General features: G+C 53.8%; 1 long non-coding RNA gene across 2 annotated transcripts; it reads left to right on the top strand.

The window, feature by feature from the left end:
- The first annotated feature begins 5,704 nt into the window (after nt 1-5,704).
- LOC135290691 (uncharacterized) lies at nt 5,705-8,769 on the top strand. Of its 2 annotated transcripts, XR_010353462.1 has the most exons (6): nt 5,705-5,795; nt 6,050-6,234; nt 6,365-6,485; nt 7,070-7,651; nt 7,999-8,113; nt 8,466-8,769. It is a non-coding gene; the product is annotated as an uncharacterized LOC135290691 (long non-coding RNA). The 2 variants fall into 2 exon arrangements; XR_010353461.1 differs by lacking the exon at nt 5,705-5,795 and having other exon boundaries at nt 5,826-6,234.
- The last annotated feature ends 82 nt before the right edge of the window (nt 8,770-8,851 follow it).

The following is an 8,851-nucleotide window of genomic DNA, read 5'->3' as shown; positions in this document are numbered from 1 at the left end:
CGAGAAGTCTTGGAGCTGAGCAGGGATAACCGCAGGCATCAAGAGCTGCAGGAGGCTGACTGCCTGGGAAGCAGCTTCTTTATCTTCCTTGCCTTGCTGGTTCGGGGCGTGCTGCAAAGCAAAGGCAGGAGGACGATCGCAGCCAGAGGAAGAGGGGGTTTGCAGCTGGCCGTGCCGTGCGGAGCCCGGCCAGCGCCGGGAGCCGCCCCGCCCGCGCTGTGCCCGCGGCCCCGGCTCCGCCGCGCTCGTCCCCGCCAAGTCCGGCCCGCGCCGGGGCCGCTGAGAGATTCAGCTTCGAGTTGTATTAGAGTGGAATCCATTCACTGAAGGTTTCTGGTGCAAAGATTGAGGAAAAAAGGAGAAAAGTTTAATTTCTGAAAGCCATTTAGAGTCCTGGAAGCCTTGTCTAGAGATCTATAAAGCTAAAGCCTCAGAAAACCTGAACCTACAACATCCCCAAATGGATTGATAAGGTATGGTGGGCACACCTCTGCTGTTTTCAGAGTCAATGAAACTGACAATGAATGTCTGGGAATTAGGAATGCCAGCCCAGATTTTATCTCCATTACTCTAAGAACACCTTAATGAGGCACTTCAGGAACTGAGCACTAACATTTTCACTCTGCTCTATTTACTTTGCATTTGAATACAGCATGGTAGGAGAAGAGATCTGACTTTAATTTCTCCCCAAGTTACCTGTTGCACTTTCAGGTTAGGAGTACATGTAAAATGCAGCTAATCACTCCATCTATCCATGAATGTTCCACTGCTGAACTGACACACAGAAACATCCTTTTTCCTCTTTGTACCTTCCCAAGTGGTGTCTTAACTAGCAGGAGATTTGTGTAAATCACACAGAAAATCACCAAAACTTTTGAAATTAACACTCAATTCCATGATAAAAGCTTCTGAGAAAACGCTTGACAGGATCACTGAACAAACTGAAACTCGGAAGAGAAACATGCATTTTAGCACTGATCAAGGGGAAAGAAAAAGAAATGCTGTAAAATTTCCAAGTGGAAGATAAGGAGAAAGACAGGAAGCACAGGAAGAACAAGGCCCTGTCAGATGAGCTGTGGAAGGTAACTTTGTGCCCCAGCTCTGTCAGAGGACGTTCCCTGTCATTGGTGCAAGCAGCTGGAGACAGAAATACTGCTTGATTTGGGGGCCACAGTCTTGGTAAGTGCAGAGGTGGTTCAATAACGTGACATGAGGGAGTTCCCCCAGAGCAACTGGGATGCCTGAAAGAAGTGAACAGCTCACCACAGCCCGGCCCCTCGGCTGCTTTTCCTTCTGACCCTCCTGGGGAGGCTCTGACATTTCCTCTTCCCTGATGGAAGTGCAGCTGCTGCCAAGGGAAACGTCCCCATACTGACTCAGTGTTCCCTTTGCTTCCCAATGTCCCATCTGCTGTCCCTGTCCAGGAGAGCTGCTCTGCCCGGGAGGAAGAGACCGAGGGAGAGCCTGGGAACATGGGGGGCTGCAATCCCTCCTGATCTAGTTCTGTTTGTGGATGGGTACAATTAGACTTGGATAGTTACAAGTGTAGGGATATTTACATACATTGACTGATATTTGTATAGACATCTGTCTATGTGTATTGTTATATTGATGCATGTAAGTTGATCTGTTTACATCTGTAGTTATATTTACATACTTGTACAGTTGTGTGGCTGTGTAGTTTTATTGCTGGGGTTGTATGGATTTTTTTATTGGTCCACTGATATTTGTATATTTATAGATAGGTTTGATATGTGTATATTATATATGTCATATATGTAATGAAATATGTAATACATATCTACATCTATATATTCTTATGGATAGATATGTATTTACTTCTACTTAAATATATATGGAGTTGCATAGTTCTAAAATTGTATTTATTTAGTTCTGGATCTGAAATTCTTTAGAGAGGGATATTGATGTTTCTGTATTTGTATATGGGTTGTACAATTGTAGTAATAGGTAAAAAATTTAATTGTTATACTTCAATTCATATTTGTGTACAGTGAGTTGTACAGAGTTGCAATAAAATATTTTTTTTAACTGAAGTTGGTATTTGTATATATTTACAAAGCACAATTCTCGCAAAAAAATTACATTTTAAACTTAAATTGATATTTGCATGTTTATACATTGGCAGCACAAGTGTAGCAATTTAAAACAAATTTCATTTTTAAACTTAAGGTTTTTTGCATATTTGTACATTACTAGTGCAGGTGTAACTATTTGCAAGAAATGCAGTGTTTCTATTGAAAGAAGTGTAGATTTGTGCTGCCCAAAGCCAGGAGCAGATGGAAATGCTGCAGGATTGGGCCATGGCCAGCACATGCCCCACCTGCACTCAGGCTGGGCACGGGCAGCGCAGGTTTGGGATGGCAGCAGAGCCACACGTTGGCTCAGCACTGGCTGCCAAGGCCTGCTGAGAAAACTCCGGGACTCCACTGAGAGAAGAACTCCAAGCAGGAGCCACCTGGAGAGGACAAATCCACCCCCCATCCCACGGGCAGCTCTTTAGGAAGAGCTCCAAGTGTCCCCCTGAAGCTCATCCCAGAGCCCAGAAGCCAACAGGGATCCTGAGCCAGCTCCGCTGCCTTTGGCAGCACTTGGGCAAATGAGCTGCAGCAAGGGGGAGGCAGCAGTGACTGTGACTGCTGCAGGCTGGGGATGAAGGAAGGGCCATGGACACAAGTGCTGAGATGCTCCAAAATCCAGAAGGAGGCTGGAGAACTGGGAAGGAACAAGTTCTGAAGGCACTGAAACGATGGAAACCCCTTGTGTGAAGTTCCCTGAAGGAACTCCCAAGGACATGGATGCTATAATAAGTAGTACCAGAAGACACAAATGCAGTAACACCAGGAGATGGTCTGTATGACCCACAGGCAATGGCTTAGAAAAAGACCAAGTCTATATTTTATATCTTCTGTTTATTATAGTATCTATATTAAAATATATAATATGTAGTATATAGATGATGAATTACATTTATCATAAATTCATATGTGTTGTGTGATACATTTTGATATGTTTTGATAAATATTTTTATTTCATATAGTTTTGATATATTCCTCCAGCCTGGAGAGTGAAGATGTACAGCAGTCCAAAACCTTCTGCCCACACAGCAGTCAGCCCCGGCTGTGTGCATGCACACCCACCCACTGTCCTTGCTCTCCTCAGCACCTCAGGGCTGCTGTTTGCACAGAACTGGGATGAATTTAACTCGACAGAGCCACAAGTGGGCTGTCCAGCTTGTCATGAACACTCATGTGGCAAGGAACAACACAGAGCTCTTAAACCACATTATCACATGTCCTTTCATTCCTGCTGGGCACTGAGGAACTCTCAAAAGCACCAAAGACACAGAAAAGAGGTGAAAAAACTGGTATCATGCTACTGCTGGTATCCTCATGGAGGAAAATCTGTTGGGTTTCTTAAGGTTGTAGTTTTCCAAAAACTAGGAAAAAATCCTACTGCTCAGCATCAGTAGCTCAATTGTGAATGATTTTCTTGACTTGGCAAAGCTAGGATGTCAACAGTGGACTCCGTCCTTGGTTCAAATCACCTGCCCTCACCTGCAGACAAAAGCACCACCACCAGCAGAAGCTACATCACTCAATTTTCTCAAAAAGCTGGGTAACATTTTTGAGAAGAAAGAAAAACATGTCAGACTCTGTGGATTAATGACAGGACTCTGTGAAACAGTTGCAAAGCAAAGGGCAGCAGCTTCTCTCTGGGACACTCCTTGTGCTCCAGGGCAGCCGGGCTGTCCCAGCTGCCCAGGACCCGGCGCTGAGTGAGCTCTGCAGAGCTGCACAGCGGGGAGGCAGCTTCGGGCACCTCAGCCCCTGGCCAGGAGTGGCTTCTTGCTCTGGAGGGCTCCCTGGGGGCAAATGCAGACTGCTGGCCTTCTGCTCTTGGCCCTAGCCTGGCCTTGCAGGGCTAATCCTGTTCCCTGTGTCACAAAAGTTCCCAGACTGAAATTTGTGCTCCAACATGACAGCCCCAAAGTCTGTGGCGTGTCAGGAAGCTCAGGAATGAACCTGCAGGGCTCGGAAAAGCTGTGCGTCCCCCAGAGCACAAGCAGTTCTCCAACAAGACTTCAAGGCTGAGGGACAAAGCTTCCCCCTTCAGCTCTCCACAGCAGCTCTAGGGAGTCTCTCTCCATTGTGAAATCTCCTTTGTCAGTCTACAGTGACAAGAGCTGGCTGCAGGAGGCATTTGCATTGGAACTCTCCCCAGATGGGGGGAAGAAGAGGCGATTCCTGAGGAAAGAAAAAGGCAACACTGTTTGGGAAAACACCAGCATGAGTTCACTACAACTCCAGGCCAGAAATCCCTTGAATAAAGCAGCATCCATCCATGGGGCAGCACTTTAGCTTTGAAATCAATCTGACAAACCTGCTGCCCCTTCCTGCTGCTGTAGCTGACTCTAAATCACGAGAAATGTGCCAACTCTGCCAAAGACAGGCAGACATGGTGAGATAAAAAGAGCCAGTCTGCTGAAAAGGAGACCAAATGAATGTTTTCTAATGCCCCCTTTTCATCCTTTCCCCAGCCAAGCCAGAGCAATGTCCTTCCTCTCTGTCACCGATGGTGACCCAGGCACGGGATGCACAGTGGGGACAGAGCTCGCAACTGCTCCCAGTGCCTTCGCCACGGGCTTCCATTGCCCTGAAATGCCGTGCCGGGCGCTGCCCTTCCGTGCCGTGCCGTGCCGTGCCGTGCGGAGCCCGGCCAGCGCCGGGAGCCGCCCCGCCCGCGCTGTGCCCGCGGCCCCGGCTCTGCCGCGCTCGTCCCCGCCAAGTCCGGCCCGCGCCGGGGCCGCGCTGGGCGCGAGCGCAGCGCCCCCCTCCGGCCGCGCGCCGCCGGCGCAGCCGCGGCCGTTGCGCCGCGGGCGTTGCGGCCACAGGCGGCGATCGGAGCCATGGCGGAGCTGCCGCTGCCCGCCGGGCTCAGCGCCAGCGCCTTCCCCGCCAAGCTGTGGCGCCTGGTGAACAGCCCCCGCGTCCGCTCCGTGCGCTGGGACAGCCGGGCCCAGGGGCTGCTCGTCGACCGCTCCCTCTTCGAGCGGGAGCTGCTCGGCCCGGGCCCCGCCCCCGGGGGCGGTGGCGCTGGGGCGGGGCCGGTGCCGCGCCCCTTCAGGGCCACGCAGTTCAGCAGCTTCGTCCGGCAGCTCTACCGCTACGGCTTCCGCAGGGTGCCGGGCTGGCTCGGCGCGGCTGCGCCGGGCGATGCCGGGGGCTGGCTGCACTTCAGCAGCCCCTGCTTCCGCCGCGACCGCCCCGACCTTCTGCTCCGCCTCCGGCGCCGGAGCGCGGCCGACAGGCGGCGGCCGGCGGCGGGCCGGGAGGGCCGCAGGCGCCCGCCCTGCGGCTCCCGGCAGCTCCCCGGGGCGCGGCCGCCGCCGGACGGGCAGCACGGGCGCGGCCGCTTCCAGCCGCTGCCCCGGGAGCGGCCGCCGCTGCCGCCCGGGCGCCCGCCCAGCGGCTTCCTGCTGCTGCAGCGGGAGCGGACGCTGCCGGACGGGCGGGAGCTGCGCAGCCCCCGGCCCGGCCGCCTCCGGCAGCGCCCCGGGGAGCGGCCGCTGCTCGCCCGGCGCCCGCCCTGCAGCTTCCACCTGCTGCACCGCGACCGGCCGGTGCCGGCCCGGCGGGAGGGGCCGAGCCGCTTGCAGGAGCTGTACGGGGGGCAGCTGCCTCCTCTCGACCGGGAGGTGCTCCGGCTCCAGCCCTGCAGCTTCCAGCAGCTGCACAGGGAGCAGCAGCCCCAGCCCCCGGCTTTTGACCCACGAGGTAGGAAAAGAGTTGTAGCCTTGTTTTTCCCAAACATACTTAAAAGTGACCGTTTGAAGTATTTTTCCACAAGGCTCTGTCATTCTCAGCCAGCAATTGTCAAGCCTATTAGGAAGGGGAACCTAGAAGGCCAAAAAATTCTCTGCCTTTTTTTTCCTGCTTGCTGCCTGTGATGTTTGATCGAAGGCAGCAATAGAGCTCTGTATCCCACAGCCACATTATGGAGCCTGACCAATGTGTTTGGATTCTTGCAGCCACCCCAGGCACTTCAGCATCCAGTGCTCCACCTGGCACTGCTGGTGCAGCATTAACAGCCTCCAGCTCAGCCTGTAACACACCTGAGGAAGAGCAGTCACCAGCAGTGGATCTTGCCTTTGCTGTGGAGCAAATGATCCGGGAGATCAGGAGATCCCTATCTGAAAGGTCTCCCTCTGCCCAGGTAACTCCATTGGAGGGGAAAGGAAGAGGCTGGGCTTACATGGAGAAGAAGAGAAACTTGCATCCCTGATGTGATTCCAAGAAAATACCAAATGATCTTGAGTTTTCTTTCTTTCCATTGTTCTTTCAAGGGCAATATTAATGCTGTGCCTGAGTCTTCAGGAGGTGAGCCTGTGGACAGAGCTGCAGCAGAGGAAGCCTCATCTGGCACGGAGAGCTGCAGGAACAGTTCCCCAGAGCCCGAGGAGCCTGGTAAGGACAGAGCCCCCCTTGGTTTAGAGAGGTGTGAGATGGCTGCTCCGAGCCTGCCTCTGGCAGCAAGGGAGATGAGCAGAGTTGAGCTCCTGTCTGCAGGGCTGGTGCTTCCTGGTGTCTTTAGTTCAAATCCTGCACGGGCACAACCTCCCCGAGCCCTGCCCTCCACGCTTCTCCAGAGGCTCTGACACTGAGTCCTCTGCTGTGGCAAGGGAGCAGGGAATAAAGCTGACCTTGTGGGAGTTGTGTCACCAAGCTGGATGTCCCAGTTTGGTTCATAACTCAGCCCCACCAGCCTTCAGCTTCAGCCATTTCAGTGGGGACTGAGGTCTCTCTGTCACTGAGACTGTGTTTCAAGCTCAAGACATTGCTGAGACTTTATCAGGATACTTAAACACTTTACAGAGTTCAGTTTTGAACCCTTGGAAGGATCCCTGTTCTTTAAAGAGCAGGCTTCAAATTGCCAAGTGAGAGTTTGCCTTTCAGGCCATCTTTTGCAGTCCCTTGTAGAAGGACAATTGGTGCTCAAAGAACATTTGCACAAGGGCCAATATTGACTCAGTGTTCCCTTTGCTTTCCAGATCACATGTGACCGACCTCTCCAGGAGGGCTGGCCTGTGTGGCAGGAAGAGACAGAGGGAGAGCCTGGAACATCGGGCAAGTTGAATTCCTCTGTCTCTAGTTATATTTATAGATGTATATAGTTATCTTTGTTTATCTAGGTAGTTGTATTTATAGATTTATGTGATTATATTTATCTGTATAGATAGAGATCTGTACAGTTAATTTATTTTTGGTTTTACTGGTATATCGTTACAGCTTTAGATATGTTGTTGTAGTTATAGATGTGCACAGTTGCACTTATACCTGTGTATAGTTACATTTACATATATACATTTGTAAATGCCTATTTATATTTGTATATGGGGGTTTAGCTACGTAGATTGATATTTATATACACCTTTTTTTAACCTCTTGCCCTGTTCTGCTTCCTCGCTCACCTCTTGCTTTCCCTCTGTGCCCCCTGTGTCCCCTCTCCCTGGGCTGGGTCCGAGCTGGCGGCCGGGCCGGGCGCAGCAGCAGTTCCAGCCCCAGGTGTCCCTGGAGCGGTGGGAGCTGCCGGTGGCCCCAGGCACTGTCCCCTGAGGAGCTGCTGAAGGACGGTGAGACTGAGGGGGCTGAGGGGGCGGTGGTGCTGAAGGGACGGTGACCCTGAGCTGCTGCTGGGGCTGAGGGCTGTGGGGCAGCCCAGGGCCATGGTGGCACTGAGGTGACAGGCAAGTGGCACAGGCTGAGGGGGTGGCGGGTCTAAGGGGACGGGATGGGTCAGAAGGGACTGAGAGGGGTGAGAGGACTGTGAGGGGCTGGAGAAGCTGAAGAGGGCTGGGGGTTTGGCGAGAGCATGGCGGGGCTGAGGGGATGGAGGGGCCAGCAGGGAGCACAGAGGGCTCCGGGACTGCAGCTCTGCCAGGCCTTGGAACCAATTCCAGAGCCTCCACTTTTGCCACAGCTGCAATGACCACAAGGACAGCTGGAGACTGCCAGGAGCCAGCAGGGAGAAGCCGAGGGCCAGCAGCAGGAGCAGTGAGCGGGGCCCTGCTGCTGCCAGCCTGGAGAGAGCCCGGGTGAGGCCCCAGGGCCGGGGAGGCAGGGTGCGGCTGAGGCTGGCGTGGGCTGTGGCCGTGGGCCCTGCCCGTGCTGGGGCTGCTCAGCGCAGCTGCCCCGGCTGGCACAGGGGCTGTCCTTGGGCAAGGCAGCTGTGCCGGCAGGGCCCGGGAGCTGTGCCGGCTCTGCCGGGCTGCCGGGGCTGCGGGACGGTCCCGCCGCGGCTGCGCTCACCACAGCCCGGCCCGCTCGGCTGCTTTCTCTTTCTAACCCTCCTGGGGAGGCTCTGACATTTCCTCTTCCCTGAAGGAAGTGCAGCTGCTGCCAAGGGAAATGTCCCCCTACTGACTCAGTGTTTCCTTTCCTTCCCAGATGTGCCATCTGCTGTCCCTGGCCAGGAGATCTTCCAAACTTCATCTGCAGGCTCAGAAGAACCGGTGTCCTTTGGCCACCCTCAGTTCCCTCTGAAGATGGGAGCAGAGGGGACCAGCTGCAGCTCCAGGCCCAGCTCTTGCCGGTCACAGCTGAGCCTGTGGCAAGCTCCAGGAGCTGCTGCCATCTCCCTCCCTGTTGGTAGCTCACTCCCTCCAGTCCCCAGGCCCTGCCCATCCACCTTTTTCCCTCCCAGCTCACCCCTTCGCTTTGCCTTCCCTTATTAAACAGTTTGGCTTTTTCATTTGACTCGTGGATCTGTCCATGGAGCTGAAGCAGCACAAATTCTGAGCCTGGGGACACGCAGGGCCCTACTGCCGTTCTCT

This window comes from Passer domesticus, chromosome Z (assembly GCF_036417665.1).
Source record: "Passer domesticus isolate bPasDom1 chromosome Z, bPasDom1.hap1, whole genome shotgun sequence".
Taxonomy (NCBI): Eukaryota; Metazoa; Chordata; class Aves; order Passeriformes; family Passeridae; genus Passer; species Passer domesticus.
The sequence above is the reverse complement of the archived record's forward strand: the minus strand, read 5'-3'. Positions and strand labels throughout refer to the sequence as shown.